Source organism: Dermacentor variabilis, chromosome 2 (genome assembly GCF_050947875.1).
Source record: "Dermacentor variabilis isolate Ectoservices chromosome 2, ASM5094787v1, whole genome shotgun sequence".
NCBI classification, from domain to species: Eukaryota; Metazoa; Arthropoda; class Arachnida; order Ixodida; family Ixodidae; genus Dermacentor; species Dermacentor variabilis.
Window position 1 is genome coordinate 251,894,391 of NC_134569.1, and position 21,538 is coordinate 251,915,928.

At 47.8% G+C, this 21,538-nt stretch overlaps 1 protein-coding gene across 1 annotated transcript in view; it reads right to left on the reverse strand.

Annotated features, from left to right (window-relative positions):
- LOC142573233 (uncharacterized) overlaps nucleotides 1-21,538 on the reverse strand; it is a 189,028-nt gene that overhangs the window by 21,269 nt on the left and 146,221 nt on the right. The gene's annotated exons all lie outside the window — the stretch shown is intronic.

Sequence of the window (21,538 nt, forward strand, 5' to 3'; positions counted from 1 at the left end):
AAAATATGAAGATCAGAAGCATTACATAAAACCATTATTGACAGCAAGGATACAGATAATTCGGCGGTCGAAGGAGCACAAGCACGACGTGCTGCAATAAGATTGTTTAAATGCATCGAAAACGAGCGAAAATCAACAATTAACCGATGGGATTAACACGAAGTTTGAAGAATTCAAGACGCAAATGAGTGACCTAAAAAATTATATCAGGATCATGAAAACTGGAAACCAGCAAATGAAGAATGATATTCGTCGGCTCACGGTTGAGCTTAACTATAGAAGAAAACAACTGATAGACCTGCAACAGTACAAGCGCTGTAACAACATCAAAATTAAGGGGATCCCAGTAAGAGAAACCGGTAACCTTCTGTCCGTGATGAAAACAGCTTCTTCTCATCTGAAGGTCGATGTTAACGAAGCTCACCTAAAGGCTGTACACAGAGTGTGAACCAAAGAAAAGACATAACTCCACATCATCGCTCAGTTCATTTCCCGAGCCTTTAGACATAAGTCCTTTCGTGCTACGAAGAAACAGACTGTCTACATCAATCCTAGGCATGGCAGGTTGCACCCCTATTTATACCAATAATCAGCTATGTCCAGCTAACGAAGTACTACTTGGCAAATGACTCAAGGTCATGAATAAAAATAACTCGAAGTTCACCAGGGTACAGAGGCCAGATCCAGACGCCACCCTGAAAGTGACGCTTTCTTTATGCATTTGAAATGAGGCATTACGTTAAGCGTTGTTTATCGCCTGCCTAGCGCTACTGCAGCAAGCTTGATATCTGCTATAGAAGCTGTTGTAGACCATTCAGTAGCCCTCAGTATTCTAATAATTATCCGTGGTGATCCTACCATAGATCTGCCTAAAGATATGTTGCTGCTTGAGTGATATAATATAATGAATATGGTTTTGACTTTACGCGAACAAGACTGTGCCGAAATGCACGTACGATATTATCATTTCTCTCCCCTGTCCCACTATTATGTTGATACTGTGTACTATATATTTACATCATTCTAGCCTAACCTAATGAAAACGAACAAGTCAAATGAACTATGGTACTGTGCACAATTTACTGAAATCTTTATACGACAGTAATTTCCAAGTTCACTTGGAATTTTTTTTTTGGCTGTACTATGAAAGTAGTTAGTCATTGCACGCAACATTACCAAAACCCTAATTAGACGATAGCAATGCGTCCGTGAGTATCACACGACATTCTGGAAGCATTAAAGAAACTACGTACAAATAGATAGAAACAAAACAAACACTTAATAAAAGACGCAGTTCAATTACGTTATAAATAACTCAGTTGGAATGATAAGAAAAGCTGAGGAACAGTAGTACAGTGAGTGAGTGAGTGAGTGAGTGAGTGAGTGAGTGAGTGAGTGAGTGAGTGAGTGAGTGAGTGAGTGAGTGAGTGAGTGAGTGAGTGAACTTTTATTAGGTCCAGCAAAATGCGATAAAACGCGCAACCGGCTAATACCACGACATATTTGAAGAGGTAGCTTAGCGCAAATAAAACCACGGACACAAGGAAGACAGACAAGGACAAGCGCTACTCACAACTGTTTAATGGAAGGAAGGATGGTGCATAAATATATATATCCTCTTGTCACGCATGCGCCTACCAAGCAGAAGTGAGGCCGGTGCATGCACATCAAAGGCGGTCGCGCATGAAGTTAAATTCGGCATCCAGTAAAGTGATGGAAGGCTCACTCACACATCTATCTCTATTCGTCTTGATAAAGAAGGCCTCAAGAGCGAGCCTGGAAGACGCGTTGCCGCTCCTGCCAAGAATAGTTGTCGCAGAAAATCGAGCGTCGCAACCACACGCGGTAACATGAGCCACCAAATGTGCGCCCTTATCCTCTTTTTTCTTTAGTTTTTGCGCATGTTCCCTTAAACGGTCATTCACACAACGCTCAGTTTGGCCAATGTAGAGCTGCCCACAAGGGTGCAAGGGTATTGCATAAACAACCCCTCTGGAGCACTCGACAAAGGGCTTCTCATGCCTCGTGCGGCAGCCCCGCCTGCTCTTACAGCAAACTCGAGAACACAGCTTCGAAAGCTTGTTGGGCGCAGAGAAAACCAGAGGAATACCATGACGGTTAGCAACCTTTTTAAGGTTGTGTGACACCTTGTGTACATAGGGAACAACCTCTGGTCTTACCTTCTGTCGTTCGACTTCTGCGCTCGCCCTTCGTGCTCCAAGCTTTACTTTTTGCAGAAGAGACTCTACTATAGCATTGACGACCGTCAAAGGGAAACCAGCTGCCAAAAGGCGTCCAACTTGGTTCATAAAACTAGACCGCATTTGGTGTGCGCACGATTTCCGCAAAGCCGATTCCAAGCAAAGACTACCAACTGCTCGCTTCACCACTTTAGAGTGTGCGGAATCGTACGGCAGCAATTGCTTCATGGCTCGCGGTTGATAGGACCAGCAGACGTGGCCAACTTCAAAAGACAATTTTAAATCTAAGAACTGCAGGCCTGTGTCGTCAGGAAGTTCATGGGTAAAAACAAGCCCTTGGCCTTGGTTGTTAAAAGCTTCTAAAATAAAAGCAGGGGATGTAAAGTCACCCTTATTGTTTAAAAGCACTAAAAAATCATCAACATACCTAAAAACTTTTAAAACCTGCCCCCCATTAAAAACCTGCTCTAAAGACCTATCAACAAAAGACAAAAAAATGTCGCACAAAATAGGAGCAACACAAGACCCAATACACACTCCCCGGCGTTGCAGATACGGCTGCTCGTTGTAAAGAATAAAAGTCACACTTAAATAAAACTCGAGCAATGTTAAAAAGCTGTCCACTGAAAGGCCCGCTAAGTTCTGGAAGTCGACCACGTCGTTGTATTCAATGCATTCCCTTAAGAAAACGAGAAGCTTGTCCTGAGGAATTGAGTAGAATAGATCTTCTACGTCAACGGAAAAACCATACTTAATGCCGTCATTACACTTAACAAATTGCGCGACCTCCGAAGAACTTTTAACACGGAAAGGGTCATCCACTTGTAGCGTCTTAAGCTTATTCAAAAGAAAAAGGCTCACGCAATGCTGCCACGCCCCGCGCTCACTAACGATAGTTCTGAAAGGAATATCGGGCTTGTGCGTTTTCGCGGTAAAGAACACGGTCAAACAGCTTTCTTTGCTATTCTTGATACCTTTAGCAAGGGTGGTCAAGTTCAAACTTTTGCAGAACTCGATGAATTTCGACTTGACTCTAACTGCACTCTTACTAATAGGAACGAAATTCTTAGTCACCGCTGCTTGCGCTTTTTCGTCAAACCGACCTTTTGGCAACACAACAAACCCTCTTTCCTTATCTGATTGTAACAGCATAAGCTCATTTTGCTTGAAATACTTTACGACACCTTCTAAGCTCTTTTTAGCATGAACGTCTGAAGCCCTGCTTGAACACCTTGAGATAAAGTAAAGTCCCTCCTTCAGACACTGGTCATGGTCCTCTTGGCTACACCTTGCAGAAACGTCTCGGTTGAGACCTACCAGGTCGTGGGGCCGGACGGAGGGTGGAACGGCATACTTCGGACCTTTTTCCAGTAGCCTAGAAACGTCCCCGGGGAGCGAAACTTGGTCTAAAACGACCACCGGTTTTCCCTGTGCACGAATGGCAGTCGATGACCTCAGAAGGAAGCTCAGCATGGTTCTCCACCTTGTCTCCGTGATCTGAGCCGCAAGTTTCCTAAACTCACGCAGCTTACTGCTTGCTATCCATTCCGGATTACCGTGGTGGCACACCACGCGCAGCCAGTCTTGCAGAAGTCGGACTTGGCGCCAGAGCTCAGACTTCAACAGTTTACAAAGCCTCTTGAGGTGTCCCCAGGACGGCTTCACCACACCAAACAGAACACAAACATCTCGAGGGTACAACCCTTTCCGGACACAGTAGGCGTAAAACCTGGCCCGGCATGTGGCTTCGACGATGTGGGAAATAAGAACTTCGGTGACAGAGGATTGCAGAGGATACACAGAAAAGGAGTTGCCCAGTGTACGAGAAATGAATTCTAGAAGAGTTGACTGTTGGGCTAGTTGGTCGTCCATATTTGAAGAGGTAGCTTAGCGCAAATAAAACCACGGACACAAGGAAGACAGACAAGGACAAGCGCTACTCACAACTGTTTAATGGAAGGAAGGATGGTGCATAAATATATATATCCTCTTGTCACGCATGCGCCTACCAAGCAGAAGTGAGGCCGGTGCATGCACATCAAAGGCGGTCGCGCATGAAGTTAAATTCGGCATCCAGTAAAGTGATGGAAGGCTCACTCACACATCTATCTCTATTCGTCTTGATAAAGAAGGCCTCAAGAGCGAGCCTGGAAGACGCGTTGCCGCTCCTGCCAAGAATAGTTGTCGCAGAAAATCGAGCGTCGCAACCACACGCGGTAACATGAGCCACCAAATGTGCGCCCTTATCCTCTTTTTTCTTTAGTTGCGACGCTCGATTTTCTGCGACAACTATTCTTGGCAGGAGCGGCAACGCGTCTTCCAGGCTCGCTCTTGAGGCCTTCTTTATCAAGACGAATAGAGATAGATGTGTGAGTGAGCCTTCCATCACTTTACTGGATGCCGAATTTAACTTCATGCGCGACCGCCTTTGATGTGCATGCACCGGCCTCACTTCTGCTTGGTAGGCGCATGCGTGACAAGAGGATATATATATTTATGCACCATCCTTCCTTCCATTAAACAGTTGTGAGTAGCGCTTGTCCTTGTCTGTCTTCCTTGTGTCCGTGGTTTTATTTGCGCTAAGCTACCTCTTCAAATATGGACGACCAACTAGCCCAACAGTCAACTCTTCTAGAATTCATTTCTCGTACACTGGGCAACTCCTTTTCTGTGTATCCTCTGCAATCCTCTGTCACCGAAGTTCTTATTTCCCACATCGTCGAAGCCACATGCCGGGCCAGGTTTTACGCCTACTGTGTCCGGAAAGGGTTGTACCCTCGAGATGTTTGTGTTCTGTTTGGTGTGGTGAAGCCGTCCTGGGGACACCTCAAGAGGCTTTGTAAACTGTTGAAGTCTGAGCTCTGGCGCCAAGTCCGACTTCTGCAAGACTGGCTGCGCGTGGTGTGCCACCACGGTAATCCGGAATGGATAGCAAGCAGTAAGCTGCGTGAGTTTAGGAAACTTGCGGCTCAGATCACGGAGACAAGGTGGAGAACCATGCTGAGCTTCCTTCTGAGGTCATCGACTGCCATTCGTGCACAGGGAAAACCGGTGGTCGTTTTAGACCAAGTTTCGCTCCCCGGGGACGTTTCTAGGCTACTGGAAAAAGGTCCGAAGTATGCCGTTCCACCCTCCGTCCGGCCCCACGACCTGGTAGGTCTCAACCGAGACGTTTCTGCAAGGTGTAGCCAAGAGGACCATGACCAGTGTCTGAAGGAGGGACTTTACTTTATCTCAAGGTGTTCAAGCAGGGCTTCAGACGTTCATGCTAAAAAGAGCTTAGAAGGTGTCGTAAAGTATTTCAAGCAAAATGAGCTTATGCTGTTACAATCAGATAAGGAAGGAGGGTTTGTTGTGTTGCCAAAAGGTCGGTTTGACGAAAAAGCGCAAGCAGCGGTGACTAAGAATTTCGTTCCTATTAGTAAGAGTGCAGTTAGAGTCAAGTCGAAATTCATCGAGTTCTGCAAAAGTTTGAACTTGACCACCCTTGCTAAAGGTATCAAGAATAGCAAAGAAAGCTGTTTGACCGTGTTCTTTACCGCGAAAACGCACAAGCCCGATATTCCTTTCAGAACTATCGTTAGTGAGCGCGGGGCGTGGCAGCATTGCGTGAGCCTTTTTCTTTTGAATAAGCTTAAGACGCTACAAGTGGATGACCCTTTCCGTGTTAAAAGTTCTTCGGAGGTCGCGCAATTTGTTAAGTGTAATGACGGCATTAAGTATGGTTTTTCCGTTGACGTAGAAGATCTATTCTACTCAATTCCTCAGGACAAGCTTCTCGTTTTCTTAAGGGAATGCATTGAATACAACGACGTGGTCGACTTCCAGAACTTAGCGGGCCTTTCAGTGGACAGCTTTTTAACATTGCTCGAGTTTTATTTAAGTGTGACTTTTATTCTTTACAACGAGCAGCCGTATCTGCAACGCCGGGGAGTGTGTATTGGGTCTTGTGTTGCTCCTATTTTGTGCGACATTTTTTTGTCTTTTGTTGATAGGTCTTTAGAGCAGGTTTTTAATGGGGGGCAGGTTTTAAAAGTTTTTAGGTATGTTGATGATTTTTTAGTGCTTTTAAACAATAAGGGTGACTTTACATCCCCTGCTTTTATTTTAGAAGCTTTTAACAACCAAGGCCAAGGGCTTGTTTTTACCCATGAACTTCCTGACGACACAGGCCTGCAGTTCTTAGATTTAAAATTGTCTTTTGAAGTTGGCCACGTCTGCTGGTCCTATCAACCGCGAGCCATGAAGCAATTGCTGCCGTACGATTCCGCACACTCTAAAGTGGTGAAGCGAGCAGTTGGTAGTCTTTGCTTGGAATCGGCTTTGCGGAAATCGTGCGCACACCAAATGCGGTCTAGTTTTATGAACCAAGTTGGACGCCTTTTGGCAGCTGGTTTCCCTTTGACGGTCGTCAATGCTATAGTAGAGTCTCTTCTGCAAAAAGTAAAGCTTGGAGCACGAAGGGCGAGCGCAGAAGTCGAACGACAGAAGGTAAGACCAGAGGTTGTTCCCTATGTACACAAGGTGTCACACAACCTTAAAAAGGTTGCTAACCGTCATGGTATTCCTCTGGTTTTCTCTGCGCCCAACAAGCTTTCGAAGCTGTGTTCTCGAGTTTGCTGTAAGAGCAGGCGGGGCTGCCGCACGAGGCATGAGAAGCCCTTTGTCGAGTGCTCCAGAGGGGTTGTTTATGCAATACCCTTGCACCCTTGTGGGCAGCTCTACATTGGCCAAACTGAGCGTTGTGTGAATGACCGTTTAAGGGAACATGCGCAAAAACTAAAGAAAAAAGAGGATAAGGGCGCACATTTGGTGGCTCATGTTACCGCGTGTGGTTGCGACGCTCGATTTTCTGCGACAACTATTCTTGGCAGGAGCGGCAACGCGTCTTCCAGGCTCGCTCTTGAGGCCTTCTTTATCAAGACGAATAGAGATAGATGTGTGAGTGAGCCTTCCATCACTTTACTGGATGCCGAATTTAACTTCATGCGCGACCGCCTTTGATGTGCATGCACCGGCCTCACTTCTGCTTGGTAGGCGCATGCGTGACAAGAGGATATATATATTTATGCACCATCCTTCCTTCCATTAAACAGTTGTGAGTAGCGCTTGTCCTTGTCTGTCTTCCTTGTGTCCGTGGTTTTATTTGCGCTAAGCTACCTCTTCAAATATGGACGACCAACTAGCCCAACAGTCAACTCTTCTATAATACCACGACAGGACTCGCAGATCTAGCCTGCCGGCCCGATCGCGGGGGCGCTGGACGGCCAGGATTTACAATAGTACAGTGCTAGGACTGCCGAAGAGTCCTGTGAGGTCAAGCAAGTATGAAAAACCTGTGCGTGTAGTTACGGACATAAGTCAGAAAAGCGTCGGGCTGCGGCATTTCCCACTTGAACTCGACATCACATATAGTTAAATGTGTGGGCGGCTCAGCAATGCGTGAAAAGACTTTGACAAAACGTATGTAGTAGGCACACATGCCAAGGAATCTACGGACTGACTTCTTGATTATGGGCTGCTGGAACTTTGCGAAGGCAGCTGTCTTCTGCGGGTCGGGTGGACTCCAGATTTGCTGACGACGTGGCCTAGGAACAGAAGGTCATTGTAAGCGAAACGACACTTTTCTGGCTTCAGAGTAAGCCCTGATGACTTGATGGCCTCTAGTAGTGTCGCAAGCCGCTTAAGGTGATCGTAGAAATTTCCGGCGAAGACGACGACGTCATCCAAGCAAACAAGACAGGTTCGCCACTTCATTCCTGCTAAAACTGGGTCCATCACGCACTAAACGTTGCAGGCGCTGAGCACAGTCCAAATGGCATAACCTTGAACTCATAGAGGCCGTCTGGCGTGATGAAGGTGGTCTTTTCTCGATCTCGCTCCTCGACTTCTATTTGCCAGTAGCCAGACTTTAGATCCACCGAGGAGAAGTATTTTGCGTTTCAGAGCCGATTCAGTGCAGGGTTCACCAGTAGGGGGGGGGGGAGGGGTATACGTCCTTCTTCATGAGCTTGTTCAGTCGACGATAATCAAAGCAGAAACGCAGGGTTCCGTCTATTTTCTTCCTTAAGACTACAGGACATGCCCACGGGCGTTTCGGTGGCTGGATGATGTCGTTGGCCAGCATTTCGTCGACTTAGTGGTTATAGCTTCACGTTCTCGCCTCAAAACTCGGTAAGCGCTCTGATGGAGTGGTCGAGCGCACTCTTCGGTTATTATACGATGCTTTGCAACTGGTGTTTGTCGAATCCTGGATGATGTCGAAAATCAGTCTCTGTGCCGTCGTTGCAGACTTGGAAGCTGCTGCTACTTAATCAGGGCCAGACTTGTATTTATATTGAAGTCTGGTTCCGGAACTATGGTCGTCGGCGTATATGCGGCAAAATTCGAGAGAACAAACGCATTGCTAGTATCCACAACTTCTTCGATGTATGCCATCCTCGTGCCCTTGTTGATGTGCTTGAACGCCTTGGATAAGTTTCACGGCACCACTATTGCTTTACCTCCGTGCGGCCGAGAGATCCCTCTTGCGACGCAAATTTCGCGGTCGAGCAGCTGCCGTTGGTTACCCTCTATGACGCCTTCTACGTCTGCGGGTGTTTCAGTGTTGACAGAAATAACAATGCTGGACCGTGGCGGGGCGCTCAATTGATCTTCGAGTAGACTCAAGGCACGCAAGCTGGAAGGCGTCTCCGTCAGTATCACTTGCTCTACGGGCAGCGTTGTCGACTACGATCTCAGGTCGATGATTGTGCCGTGTTGGTTAGCGAAGTCCATGCCGATAATTACATCTCGCGCGCACTGCTAGAGGACAACGAACATGCAGGGTAGGTGCGGTGATGAACTGCAATTCTTGCCGTGCAGACTTCCGTCGGCTTTATGAGGTTTCCTGAAGCTGGCCGAATTTGAAGGCCGTCTCATGCAGTCTTGACTTTCTTCAACTCGGCGGCGAATAATCCAATAATGACAGGGTAGTCTGCTCCAGTGTCTACCAGCGCGGTGTCATCGTGGACGTGGAGCATCACGTCGAGAGGGAGAGACATCGCTTTAAGATATAAGAACCAAACATTGATGCTGCCATTCCAACGTGTGGCTCGCAGCATGGCGGATAAAGTCCCCAAGGAATCGTAAGGAGACGCCAGGTGAAGGCGTTGGTGGGACGACTAGATTTGATCAGGGGATGTTGGGAGCCGGAAGTATCATATTGACACGTGTTCTTGTTTGTCTTTATCGGGCGACACGTTTCACCGCCTAACAAATGTTATCGCATAGCGCAGGACGCGCCTGCATGTATCGGAAGTTTCTGGAGTGTTATCGATACTTCCCTCCGCTGTCTGTGACCGAACCTTGTGTACTCCGATTGCATGTGTGCGCGACGCGAATAATGTAGAACTTTGTGGAAGACCCGTCGGTCCCAGCCATCACTCTGGAACACTCGACGACAGATGTATAACAGCCGACGCGTTTGACCCGCCGATCAGATTTCGATTATCACGGACTGTGTTCGCCGTTGTCGCCGTTCTTTGAGTGGAGCCTGTTTTTGAGGGCCCAAGTTCGCCCAATAAAACGCTAGTTTCGTCTTTCCCAGTTTGGCTGCTTTCTTCACCGTCACAACCACGTGACATCTGGTGGACGTGCTTTGCGTTCTTGTACCAAGCGCCCAGGCAAACCCGCGATCCAAGCCCGAGGACAAAACCAGCTTCGCTCAAGACCAGCATGCTGGCCGCAGACTGCAAGGACTGCCCCTGAGCACGGACTTCTACCTGACGCGACAAAAAAGATCGTGGCCAAGAAAACCCCAATGGCTGCCCCAGCGTCCCCCGTTATCCTGCAACAACTTCGGGACCCACCGACCTTCCATGAAGCAGCTACAGAAGACCCAGAATGCTGGCTGGAGGCCTAGAACGAATCGCGACTTTCAACAACTGGGACTCCGACGACAAGCTGCGGCATGTATCCTTTGCCTTACAAGACGCCGCCAGGACGTGGTTTGGGAACCGGGAGCCAACCTTGACAACATGGGACCTGTTTCGTAGCGGCTTCCTGCGCACCTTTACAAGCGTCGTGAGCAAGGAAAGGGCCGAAGCAATGCTGGACGCCCGAGTGCAGCTACCTAACGAGAACGTTGCTATCTTTACGGAAGAAATGAGCCGTCTGTTCCGCCACGCCGACCCGGATATGCCCGAGGCGAACAAAGTCCGCCTTCTCATGCGTGGTGTGAAGGAATAACTTTTCGGCACAATGATACGAAGCCCACCGAAGACCCTAGAAGCGTTCCTTCGCGAGGCCACCAGGATCTAGAAGAGACTCGAAATGCGAAACTGGCAATTCAACCGCAGCTCGAACTCTACGAACTACGCAGGAATTCAACCACTGACCACGGACGATCTGCGCGAGACCATCAGGGTCAATGCGCGCGAAGAAATGCGCAAGGTCTTGCCTTCGTCGCAGCCTCAAGCGGCCTAGACCGCCGACATCGTGAAAGAAGAAGTTCAACCACAATTACCGCAGCCCCAGCCAGAAGCGATGACATACGCCGCCGTCGCACGCCGTCAAGGTCCCCCTCCGTGACCGCGCCAGGGCCCCGCAACGCCGCCATTCCGTCGTCCGCCGCCGCCGCCGCCAGCATGCCCACCCGTCACTCAGCGCACCTACGAGAGGAAGACGGACATTCGGCGAGCCCCCGACCACCGCCCGCTTTGCTATCACTGCGGAGAAGCCGGCCGTGTGTACCACCGATGCCCATATCAGGAGATGGGACTGCGAGGTTTCACCGTTAACGCGCCGCGGCCACAGATTGGCGAACGACCTCGCGATATCGTCGACAACCTCGCCACCACTCAGTGGAGCCCTCGACGACCCTCCCGTTCGCCGTCACCAGGCCGCTATATGTCGCCGCAGCGCCGACCATGCACTGGCCCAGCCCGTGGCCGGTCTGCGAGCCCTTATCCGGAAAACTACAAGCAGCAACCGATTGAGGTACGGTTGCTGTTCGTCGAACTGACGAATATCCTCCGCCGCCGACGAAGACGCCGAAGAAACTACCTCGACGACATAACGACACGCCGCCGTCCGACGAAGACTGGAAGCAAAGCATACGTCGACGAAAAATGACTTGACGACGACACGTACCAGCCATAGGCAACCGCGACGCAGCCATGATCCAACGCCAACACCCAACTGTAACGCAAGACAAACCAGCACCAACCTCGACATGTTTCTCGACAGCCATGCAGTCACCGCCTCAGTGGACAGAGGAGCCGATTACTGCGTCATGAATGGACCCATCACCTCCCAGTTGAAGCAAGTTAAGACTGCATGGCAAGGCCCTCAAATTCGGACCGCTGGAGGACACCTCATCACGCCGACTGGAATCTGCATGGCCGTTGATGACCAGACTTACCCTGCCACCTTCGTTATTCTCCAACAGTGTTCACGAGACGTTATTCTCGGCATGGACTGTCTAAACCAACACGGCGCAATCATCGACATGAACTCGAATTCGATAACACTGTCGGAAGATCAAGCGATACCGCCGGAGAGCTCTCATAGTCACCAAGCCTTAAGCGTGCTTGAAAGTCAAGTCAGCATCTCGTCCCGCTCCAGCATAGTCATTTCCGTCGGCACCAAAACACCTGCCGACGTGGAAGGAGTAATCGAGGGTGACCAACGTCTATCGCTGGACAGTGAAATTTGCCTCGTACAAGGAATCGCTCGATTGCACGGAAGAAAATCCAAAGTGTTCCTTACAAACTTCAGCCAGGAGTTCCAAACACATCAACAAGGGCACTACGATCGCGTACATCGCGGAAATTCTGGAAATCAGTAATGCGCTTGTCGTCTCGGATTCTGACGCATCTACCCCGACGACCATAGTCCGCGAACTAGACAAAAATTCAAGTCTCTCCATGATTAAGCAGCAACAGCTCAGAAGTCTGCTCCGACGGTACAAAGGCTGCTTTTCGACGTCGTCGAGGATTCGACAAACACCAGTCGCAAAGCATGGCATAATCATCGAAGAGTGCGCTCGACCACTCCGCCAGAGCCCTTATTGAGTTTCGACGCGAGAACGTAAAGCTATAAGATAACAACTCGAGGAAATGCTGAGCGACAACATCATCCAGCCGTCGAAAAGCCCGTGGGCATCTCCTGTAGTCGTGGTGAAGAAAAAGGACGGAACCCTACGTTTCTGCGTCGATTATCGACGACTTAACAGGATCACGAAAGAGGACTTATACCCCCTTCCACGGATAGACGACGCATTAGGTCGGCTCTGCAACGCAAAATACTTCTCGTCGATGGATCTCAAGTCTGGCTACTGGCAAATAGAAGTCGACGAGAGAGGTCGCGAAAAGACCGCTTTCGTGACCCCAGACAGCTTCTACGAGTTCAAGGTCATGTCACTCGGACTGTACTTGGCGCCTCCAACGTTCCAGCGCGTCATGGACACGGTGTTAGCAGGATTGACGTGGCAGACCTGTCTTGTTTAGTTAGATGACGTCGTCGTCTTCGTCGGGAAGTTCGACGATCACCTGAGGCGGCTTGCGACAGTACTAGCGGCCGTCAAGTCATCAGGGCTCACTGAGAAGCCAAAGAAGTGCCGCTTCGCTTACGATGAGCTTCTGTTCCTAGGCCACGTCATCAGCAAGTCTGGAGTCCGCCCCAAGCCGCAGATGACTGCTGCTATCGCAAAGTTCCCACAGCCCATCGATAAGAAGGGAGTGCGTCGATTCCTTGGCATGTGTGCCTACTAAATACGCTTTGTCAAGGTCTTTTCACGGATTGCTGAGCCGCCCACACATCTAACTATTTGTGATGTCAAGTTCAAGTGGGAAACGCCGCAAGCCGACCCACTTGAAGAACTGAAACGACGCATGCAATCATCCCAGTACTTGCGCACTTCGACGAGGACGCCGATACTGAAATCCACACTGACGCCAGTAGCCTAGGCCTCTGTGCCGTCCTAGTCCAGAGAAAAGACGGACTTGAACGTGTGATAGCTTACGCTAGCCGGTCGTTGTCAAAACCGGAAAGCAATTATTCTACAACCGAAAAGGAATGCCTCGCCATCGTGTGGGCTACGGCGAAATTTTGGCCTTACATATATGACAGGCCATTCAAAGTAGTCAGCGACCATCACGCCTTGTGTTGGCTTGCGAACTTAAAGGACCCTTTAGGAAGGTTGGCGCGGTGGAGAATAAGACTGCAAGAATATGATATCACTGTAACCTACAAGTCCACACTAATACACGCTGATGCCCTTTGCCTATCGCGCGCCTCCATTGACTCACGGCCGCAAGATGACGAGGATGACGCCGCCTTCCTTGGAATATTAAGCGCGGAAGACTTCGCTGAACAACAACGAGCAGACCCGGAGCTGAGAAACCTCGTCAAGTATTTGGAAGGGCACACTGACGTTGTCTCTAGGGTATATAGGCGAGGATTGTCTACGTTCTCGCTTCAAAACAACCTACTCATAAAAAAGAACTTCTCACCAGTCGGCGCCAACTACGTTCTTGTTGTTCCCTCAGGGCTGCGTTCAGAAGTATTGCACGCCCTACGTGATGGTCCGACCGCTGGACACCTCGGATTCTCCCGGACACTGTCGAGGATACAGAGAAGGTATTATTGGCCGCGCCTGACCGCCGACATCGCCCGTTATGTAAGAACATGCTGAGACTGTCAGCGACGCAAGACACCACCGACAAGGCCAGTGGGATTACTATAGCCAATCGAGCCTCCATGCCGACCGTTTCAGCAGATCGGGATGAACTTTTTGGGACCCTTTGCGACGTCAACAACCGGAAATAAGTGGATCGTCGTGGCGACGGCCTACCTCATACACTTCGCTGAAACGAAAGCACTACCGAAAGGTAGCGCAGCCGAAGTGGCGAAATTCTTTATCGAAAACATCCGTCTGCAAGATGGCGCCCCAGAAGTCCTCATAACCGACAGAGGAACGGCCTTTACAGCGAAGCTCACCCAAGCTATTCTGCAGTACAGTCAGACAAGGCACAGGGCAACTGCCTACCACCCACAGATGAATGGTCTTACGGAGCGCCTGAATAATACCCTCGCCGACAAGCTAGCAATGTACGTCGACGTCGAACACAGCACCTGGGATGCCGTCCTGCCGTACGTAACATTCGCTTACAGCACGGCGGTGCAAGAAACAACACAAATCACACCGTTTAAGCTGGTCTACGGCAGGAACCCGACGACGACGCTCAACGCCATGCTGCCGCACGTCACTGACGAAGAGAATCTTGACGTCGCTACCTACCTCCAGCGCGCCGAAGAAGCCCTACAGCTCGCCCGCCTACGGATCAAGAACCAGCAGCATACCGACAGCCGGCAATAAAACCTCCGACGACGCTTAGTCGAGTACCAGCCTGGCGACCGTGTTTCGGTTTGGACCCCGACACGCCGGCGAGGACTGAGTGAGAAAACTATTGCGACGATATTTCTGACCCTACAAGGTCATTCCACGTATTCGCGCACTGGACTATGAGGTCGTGCCAGACGGCATTTCGCATTCACAGCAGCGCCGCGCACGATCTTAAGTGGTCCACGTGGTGCGTTTTAAACCATTTTACGGACACTGACGAACTTCCTTATTTTGTTGTTCTCTTTGTTACGGGTGTTCTTTTTTATTACTTTCGTTTACAGCATAGGGTCGACGCTTTTTAAGAGGGGGGTATTGACACGTGTACTTGTCTTTATCGGGGAACACATTTCACCGCCTAACAAGTGTTATTGCACAGCGCAGGAAGCACCTGCAAGTATCGGAAGTTTCTGGAATGTTTTCGATGCTTCCATCCGCTGTCTGTGACCGAAGTTTGTGTAATTTGATTGCATGTGTGCGCGACGCGAATAATGTAGAACTTTGTGGAAGGCACGCGGGTCCCAGCGATTACTCTGGCACATTCGACGACTGACGTATAAAAGCCGACGCGCTTGACCCGCTGATCAGATTTTCGACGAACGCCGACTGTGTTCGCCTTTGTCGCCGTTCTTTGAGTGTAGCTTGTTTTTGAGGGCGGAAGTGCGCCCAATATAACGTTAGTTTCGTCTTTCCCAGTTTGGCTGCTTTCTTCACCGTCACTACCACGTTACAATATCGCAGGCAAAGTGATTAGCTAGCTTATTCAGGAACGTCCACACATTACGAGGGATGCAGGTAATCTCTATCTGCCGTTGGATACATTCTTGTAACTGTTTTGTTACATCTAAGGTGAGTCGGCATGTACGAGATTTCTACATGATGCCATTGAATCAGTAAATATGATGGGTGTATTGATAAGTGTCACTGGGAGTTGCTGCTACTATCGCCTACAGTTCTGCTGTGGTCGTATCAATAGTTCAAACTATTTCGCTGTGTATCGTCCGAAGGGTGTGATCCACCACCGCTACAGCAGTGCTTTTGTCTTGGACGCCAGCATCTGTATGGTAATATGTGCTATGTGGGTTGCGCCCTATGTGTCTTTTGAAGAATGCTACTCTTTTTGTCCGCCTAGCCTTATTTATCACAGGTTCATGTGTGTGTGAAGTGTCACGATATTTAGGAGTGATCTAGTCTGCGGTGAAAGTGATAATGTGGCTAGTACGGGTGTGGGTGATGGTTGAAAGCCCACACTATGAGATATGTGTCTACCCTGCACCATCTGTTTGAGTCGGTGTACTTGCGTTCGTTTGTGCGTCGTAATTATTTCGTTGATGGTACTGTCACATCCTATGTCGGCAAGTAGTTGTGTGCTCGTGCTGACGGGGAGTCCCAATGCTTGTTAGGTAGCCTTGCGAATTAAAGCATCGACGCGTGCCGTATCTTGTTTACGGAGATTGTATAAGGCGAGTGGTATTGGAGTCTCGATATAAGTAAGGCGTCGCGAAGGCGTAGCACGCCTGCTCCTTTTATATTTTCTTGAAGCGCAAGCTCAACAAGTGTGTCAGATGTTCAGCTTGCGCTAGAACAAAATAAGATATGCCGTAATAAGCCCCTATACCTATCCTCATTGCTTCTTTTAGTCACCGGTTTCTATTCGATACCCTTCCCGTAATGGGAAGAACTTCCGCACCTTGTCTAAGCAAGCGTTGTGTGGTAGCGGTGGGGCCGCCGTCATTCTTTACACGTAGCCTTGGAATCCTCAAATATTCTGGCTTGGGAATGGGTGTGTTCTCGAATAGAATCTTGATGCATCGGTGTTTCCATCTGGTGTTACGTACTAGGAGTAGTCCTAATTCTCCCGGAGCACGTCAGAGTCAAATTTGTGCCGCCGCAAGCTGGACGTTGTTTAAAGCATTTCGAAGGGTGTCTTGTAGGAGACCTGGGGATCCTCTTTTCATCCAGGTGGTGATATCATGGGCATAAATTGTGTGTTTCATGTCTTCAACTTGTAGTAACTTGTAGTGCCGTGTGCATTCTGGGACATGGGTAGGTTGGACAACGAGATCCTTGCGGTATGCCTCTTTGAGGTTGCGGCTAAGCCCATAACGTCATGCTACCTACGGTAATCGTGAAGTTGCGTTCCATGAGAAAGCTGCGGATGTAATTATATAGTTTTGTGCCACATTCAGTAGCTCCATGTTCCTGTAGCATACCGTCGTGTATAAGCATAAAAGAAGGTTGGCTCCTAGTTGGGCCATAATGGGTTCGTGGGTGATATCCTCCTGCAGTTGGAGCAACACGTCCTGTGTAGATATGTGCTGTCTGTATCCTGTAATGGAGTGGGGTAAGTATGCCTTTCCGTCTAGATGCCTGGGGAGCCTATTGAGTATTATACGCTCTAAGAGATTCCCCCCACAGGAGGTAAAATATATGGGTGTAAGATTTTCAACGGCTAGTGGTTTTCCCACTTCCGCTATGAACACTAACCCAGCCGTCATCCATTCCTGTGGCAGCTGACTTGTATACGATATATAAGGGGACATTGCACTAGCGTGTATAAAAGGACACATACAGGAACCTGAAGAAAAGGACATACTGCACACCTTATACGAATAACTACGAACTAGCGCAGCTTTCTTCCTTTAATGTATTCCATGCTTTGTTCATTTGTTGAAGGAGGAATTCACAGTCGTCTTTGGTGAGATTTCGAAGCTGCGATGTTGTTATTTGAATGGGCCCAGGAGTTTTATTGAATTTGGCCTCCGCTATCACTTGCTTAAGCTCCTCTAGTGCAATTTCCCCACTTATGTTGGGGTTCGATGGCTCTGGGCCTCTGTAATTGGTATACTGAAGGCTAGATGCTGCGGCTATGTGCTTGTCATGGAGTTTTTAGAACAGATCCTGCTTTGTTTGGTAGCCATCTAGCACTTTCCCGAGTGAGTGTGTTTCGGTTTTTGTCTGCGTTGGGTCTAAACGAGCCCTTATAAAGTGTCAGGCCGACCCCAGGTGTAGTATATTGCTGAGGTTGCCACATGTAGAATGCCAGCTTTCGAGGGTAAGATTGACTGAATACGCAGCAATCCCCTCGTTCAACACTGCGGTCGGAGACGCCTACTGGTTTTGTTCTTTTTCCATCGTTTAATAAGGCTCTGTCTCGCCTTCCACATGTGAAGAAGATGCATATCTATGCTGCGTGTGTGTTCTGTTTCGCTGATTTCTGTGGTATGTGCTTCAACACACTTTATCAGAGACTCGCTCCGTGACTGTAGTGCACGCTCCGTTATGTCTGCCATTGGTCCTTTCCTAAAGCTAGCCCAGTCTGCTAAGCGGCGCTTGCGTGTTCTTCGTTTATGACATCCCGTGTGAAGTACTATATTTATCAAGGTATGGTCAGTGGAGAGCATGTCATGTGTAGTTGTCCACGATGCATATGTGGGGCCTTTAAGTAGTGTTAGGTATGGGGTGGCTTCGCGCTCGTCAGGGTTGCCGTGTCACGTGGGTGAGTCGACACCATTTAGCAAGGCGAAGTTTTCCTGTTGGCTGACCTGGTGGAAGTAGGTGCCTTTGAGAGTATTTTTTGAGTATCCCAGGACGTTAGCCGCATTAAAATCTCCTGCAATTAGATGTCTGAAGTATCTTGCAGGACGAATATGTGTTACGTCCCGAGAAAATATGCTTTCTATTTTGGTGAACTATACATATTAGTTCTGTACAGTTGATGAGATCTATTTGGCCTGTCTGGTTTTGTTGGATAGATCCTACCCACAAACCCCAAGAAGAGTTGTTTGATATGATTTTTTCTTTTGATCTAAGGCAAGTAGCTGAGAGTTTCACTAGAATACAAGGCAACTGGTGCTCCATACTTGATCTGTTTTCTTTAAGTGGGTCTATTACGGGGCAAGCAAAGTGCGAAGTACTGCGCGGAATTTCCGATCACTCTGCTGTGTTTTTGACCCTTTCGAGCGTCTCCGTGAAGAAATCCATTGAGATCACTTCCGTGCTCAACTTCTCGCGCGCATATGATGCCTTCATATTGGATATGCTTTCGTTTAGTTTTGCTTCATTCCAGGGTAGCAGCGCAGACATTCATACACTGTGGAGTTAATTTAAATATCTTGTGAATGATTGCATCAAGCGCTTTGTTCCTTGAATGTTAAAGAAAAGGAAAGGCAAATATCCTTGGATTTTTCGGGACACATTGCAATTAAGAAGACGATTAAAGCACCTGAAGACAAAAAGCGGTATCGCAAGAAACTTGGACGCTTTGCTTAATAAATTTCCGAACTCTCCTCCGAGCTAAAAATGAATGTTTCTTCAGATAGACAACGCTACTTCGGGGAGAAACTTCCTAAATTTATTTCCACATCTCCTGAAAAGTTCCGGAGGCTAATTTCGCCCACTGAGCAAATTAATGATGATTTCGTCGTAAATGGTGTTTTGAGTGATGATAGTGCAGTAATATCAGATGCATTTAACTTACACTTAAGATCTGTGTTTACACAAGATAATGGTTCATTGCCACACTTTCATGCTTCATACCCCCCCCTGTCTGACGTTACTATTAATGAGAATGGAACACTTAACATGCTCCTTAACCTTGATATTATGAAATCACCCGGTCCTGATGATTTGCCAAATGAATTATTAAAGCGTTACACGCCATGGGTCTCTAAATATCTGAGTGTGCTGTTTTCTAAATCACTAAATGAAGGCGCGATTCTAATTGACTGGGGAACGGCAGCACAATAACCAATCTTCAAAAGTGGTAATAAGCAGCACGTCTTGAACTATCGTCCTATTTCTTTGATTTCAACATCATGCAAACTTCTGGAGCTTATAATACCTAACGATATTACCGAGTTCCTTTCAAAGGATGAAATATCATGCCATCAACATGGCTTCAGAAAGGGTTTCTCTACAGTAACTGCTGTACACGATTTCTTTAAGGAAATAAATTTAGCAAAGCAGGTTGATGCAATCTTCATGGACTTTGCTAAGTCTTTGACACAGTTTCCCACGAAAAGCTACTCCAAAAACTTTGTTACTCTGGGTAATGCCAAAATTGCTACTTTGCTTTCTGCATATTTTTCAAACCGATATCAACATATTTCAATTAACAACCATGCTTCTCGGAAGCTTGCCGTTGACTCTGGCGTTCCACAGCGTTCGGTGCTCGGACGCCTTTTGTTTATAGTTTTTATTAATGATATCCTTAATGACATTCCGGTGAAAATTAAACTATATGCGGATGATTGTGTAATGCATTCAGAAATAGATAGCGTCAGTGACCAACTACTACAACATGAATCCTTTGAAAAAGTTGTGAAATGGTGTAGTGACTGGCAAATAACTATCAATTTTGACAAAACTGCATTTATGAAAATTTCGCGCAAGCGTAGTAATGTGCACCTCCAGTACTCGGCATGTAATGTCTTGCTATGTGAGGTGGATACCATAAAATATATTGGTATTCCAATTTCTAAAGATCTTAGATGGAACAAACACACCAACGCTGTGTGAAATTCCGCCAATCAAAAGATTTTATTTCTCAGGCGGGCATAGGAACTGACAACACCTGAGGTTCGCCTTGTTGCATTTAACGCAATTGTGCTGCCGCTTTTAGATTATGAATCTATAATTTGGTATCCTTACACTAAAAAAACATTAATAAAGTAGAAGGTATTCAAAAGCAAGCGGTTCGTTACATATGTAAGAGCTTTGGGCGCACATCGATGACAGCCTTGCTAAACAGAGCCAATCTGCCAGCTCTACCCCAAAGTAATCCTGTTCTCAGAATATAATTTTTGTTTCAGCTCATCAAGGGATGCTACAGCGTAGATATTTCCGAGCTTATTTCCTTTTCAACAGCTTATGTTACAAGGCAACGGCATGCACTAACAATTGCCCTCTTCACTAGCCGCAAAAAATTGCTTTAAATACTCATTTTTCCCTGGGTCGTAACTGAATGGAATTAGCAGTCCAACGATGTGGTGTCGCAGCCATCCCTGAGTTTGTTTATGTGCCATTTTGTGTAATTTTCTTATTTTTAGCTCTGTTACATTTGCACTTGCAGTAGATCCATTGCTTCAATTCTACTCGAAGCGTATCTTTTATTTCATGATATCTGTATTGTCTTTTTATTAGTACATGGAATTTTTCTCTTGTTTGCCCTGCTAATCATGTCATAATGATGTATCCCCATCCTGCAGAAATCCCGTAATGGGATTCCAGTATTTGTAAATAAAAAAAATAAATCGTGAGGCTTTGTGGTGTGTCATGAACATGTGCTGCCGTGAGGTCTTTACGGACCACGATAGCGATCGGCGCATTTTCTATGTGGGTGCAGAAAGTCTGGTAGCCGGACAAGATGGGTGTGTGGCTTGTTTCCTGAAGGAGTAGAACGCCCGGGCGACGGTCCTGTGTGGCCATGTACTACACGACCAACCCTCGTTTCTGACTGAAGCCCCTGCTGTTCCACTGCCACACAGTGAGGTCATTCGCCATAGCACTGTTACTAATTTTGGATTGCATTCGGTATGGGAGCTGCGCGTGCAGCGTTTGCTTGACTACGCGACCTAGTAAGTTTTGCTTCGTCGTCGCGTTTCAGTCTGCACACATCCAGTTGTGCTGTTACTGGCTGGAGTGGTATTTTGAACTGCAGCATGGGTACAGCATCTAAGTTCCTGGTTGTAATGGTGTCCATGTGGCTTCCGATCTTTGGTATAAGGTGCGTCATGAACTGGTCTAAGGCTGCTGTTACCTTGAGAAATATCATGTTGTCGAAATGTTCTAGACGCTGTTTGAGTGTCTGAATTGTAGCTTGGCATCGCACTCATTTTGGTGCGGGCGATTGTGTACCTACATCAACCTCCTGTGAAGGCAGTGCACGGTCGGCAGTAAACTTTGTTTTGTAGCTTGGCATCGCACTTATTTTGGTGCGGGCGATTGTGTA